General features: G+C 46.6%; 1 non-coding gene across 1 annotated transcript in view; it reads left to right on the top strand.

Moving 5' to 3' along the window:
* Positions 1–22, top strand: part of trnav-cac (transfer RNA valine (anticodon CAC)) — a 72-nt gene extending 50 nt beyond the window's left edge. Inside the window, exon 1 of the tRNA in view lies at positions 1–22. This exon is cut by the window's left edge and continues 50 nt beyond it. This is a non-coding gene — a tRNA (tRNA-Val).
* The last annotated feature ends 2,935 nt before the right edge of the window (positions 23–2,957 follow it).

The following is a 2,957-nucleotide window of genomic DNA, read 5'->3' as shown; positions in this document are numbered from 1 at the left end:
GGATCGAAACCATCCTCTGCTAATTGCTGTGTTTTGTCTCCATATAAAGTCCACTCCCAGGCTGTTGAAAATTAACAATGCATCTGTTTGTGAAGTGAAATGTTTCCTTCTGCTGAAGGGTACAGTCTTTATGTTATGTTTATTTCATCCATTAAAATGGAAATTAGAGTGCTCATCCCCGCTGTAACACCCATTAAAACTGGAGCATTAATATTGTATAGATAAAGTACAATAAAAACTCTAAAATGTGTATGTTTGAAGTGGTTGTTGTGCTGTCTACAATAGCCTGAGGTATAAAAGGGAGAGCATACTGCTTAGTTTGCGTCACAGGAGGTCTTAGTCTAACACTACGCTCCAAAACCCTTCAAGTCAGATTACCACAGGAGGCTGTTGGAGAAATCCTTCTATAAACTGACAACTGACTCCATGATGAATTAACACAGCGTTTATTCTTGTGGTCAACAGATGAAATGCGTTTCCGGGCAGTTAAACGTGCACGGACCAGATGGAAACTTGTCTAGTACAGAGGTTCCCAAAAAGGCACTTAAACAATAGCGTGCTCAGGGTTATATTGGTTCCCCTTGTGGGGCCTGATTGGTCAGCTATACTGTTGCTGGGGTACAATCCCTGCTCTGCCTCTTCCTTCTTGCCTGTCTATTATTTTCAGTTATCATTTACTTCACAAGACAGCTATGTTCACTCCCTTCTTGTCCTGTTCTCTGAGTTATCAGACCGTCCTCGAACTTCAGTGTCCTTGGCCTCACCATCTCCTCTTCTCGTGCTCACTGTAGATTATCTGACTAAGATAGCCCTCCTGTTCTCTCCCTCCTAGCTGTACCCCAGCTGCAAAGCATAATGTATAATATGTCACACATACACACACTCTTATTTAGTCTTTGGTTAATTCAGTATATACTTTAAGCCAGCTTTTACGTGGCCGTTCCTGAGTGCCCTGTTCATCACCACCTCAGTCATTGTATTATTTTCCCACAAATTCCCCCTTTTCGCACCTACTAGGTGCGAACACTTTTTACACTAACTGCAGTGCCTCAACGTCCTCCCCGTCCTCAGGCATGGTGAGTAATGGCAGCATCCCAGCGGAATAGGGAGGCGGCGCTTTTTCTTTGGACAAGGCAGTGGTGATGAGCCGGGATATCATGGTCCGCAGGCAGGGCACACAGCAACACCCACAGGTAACTAGAATAGCGAGAAAAACAGCAATAGATGTCAAACAAGCAGTGATAAGATTCTTCCATTTGCCAAAAAAGGTTGTCATCCACCCCTCCAATGGATTTGATACACCTGAGGCGTCATGCATCTCCTGGGAAAGGGCTCGAAGTTGGTTCAAAGCCCTGGTGACCTTCCCATCCGGGGCAGTGTTGTTAGGGATGACCGTACAGCACATCTCTCCGAACATGGAACAGACTCCTCCTTTTTCAGCCAACAGCATGTCCAGCGCCATCCTATTCTGGAGCGCCATGAGGGACGTTGGGGCCATCTGCTCGGCCAGGCCTTCGATGGCATCCCTAGTTGCATTGCTCAAGCGTAAAACATTATAATGCACAAAATTTATCCTATCTACATTTTTGCTGGGAGTGACGGGGAAGATGGCTGAAAGCAGTGGTATATTCTCAAATCCTGCGGCTATTTGATCTGCCAATTTGTATTCATTCGGGACACCCCTAGGAACTCCTATGCTGTCTATATAGGTTGGGGTTCCCGCCCATGGATCAAAAGCCGGGCCTTGCATACTACGGGCCCTGCGCCTTCTCTTTACTGTCAGTTGCACAGCCTTATGGTGGGTATAGTGGACTCTACTCCCCACCAAAGATATGGGCATAGCTAATCTAACCATAGCACAAACTCCTGACGTTTGATTTGGGAACTTTATCTGGGAGTACAACCTAAGACCACCACAATAGTAGAATAGTCCTATTCTAGCCACTGGGCCTAGGGCTGTTTTGTTTTGTACAGTTGTATTACACCAGTCTGGGGGTATATCACCTAGTTTGATTGTGGGCTTGCTTGATCCGGTGAGATTGAAACAGTGATATCTTGCACCCTCCCCCTTTATGGCGGTAAAATACCCTGGTTTTTCAAAGCCTGGGGGAAAGAGGGATGCTAGGGTAGTACAATTGCGGGAAGCTGTCTTAGAGTGTGTGAAGTTCAACATGCATGCATATCCTGCTGGGTCCTCATTAGGAAACAACGGGCCGGGTTAGTGAACATGACTGGTCTAGCTGTGGCACAGGCCACGCACCCTTCCATGTGTTGTTCTTTGGCATTCTGTATTAGCCACCTGATCCATAAATTGTCCTGGCCTGCACCTGCTGATAACTCTAACACATCTTCCACCCTCATTTTAGAGAAGTCCTGCACTATTACGTCTTCCTCCTTCAGGGGGGGTTTTACTGTAGTCTCTGCCATGTCAGTGTCATTCTGTGTGTGCGTGAGGGGATCCAAAATATTTATCTGCAGGGGGGTTATCTGGTCACTTCCTGCTATCCATACACCTATGGCTAACATCCACACATCCTGACCGTTCCTGCTCCCAATTGCTCTATTTACTGACAGGGTTATGGGATTTTTCGTGGGGTCTGAACTATAGTCCCGCTGTATAGATAATATCTCCCATTCATCTTGTTGTACCCACCAATCTCTTTTGTCTGTCAACCTCGCCCATGGTTTCCACCCTCCTGTTGTCCACCCGCGTCATACCAGCTGTTACAGAGACTACCTTTCACCTGTCCGGAAGCGCTCCTTTCACAGTCCTCTACCTTTTGATAGTCGTCACAGATGTACACATCTGTGTTTTTGTAGAAACTATTATACCCCCCGCAGTCTATAGCCTGACACAAATCAAAGGTAAATGACGTGGTTGAGTCTCTCACATAGGGAGAGTCAATCTGGCACCGCACCTGGGGATGGGCCCTTAGTGTGTTGCTTCACTACTGCCC

This window comes from Etheostoma spectabile, unplaced genomic scaffold, assembly GCF_008692095.1.
Source record: "Etheostoma spectabile isolate EspeVRDwgs_2016 unplaced genomic scaffold, UIUC_Espe_1.0 scaffold00018600, whole genome shotgun sequence".
Lineage (NCBI taxonomy): Eukaryota > Metazoa > Chordata > Actinopteri > Perciformes > Percidae > Etheostoma > Etheostoma spectabile.
Note: the sequence above shows the minus strand (reverse complement) of the source record. Positions and strands in the feature narration are given on the sequence as shown.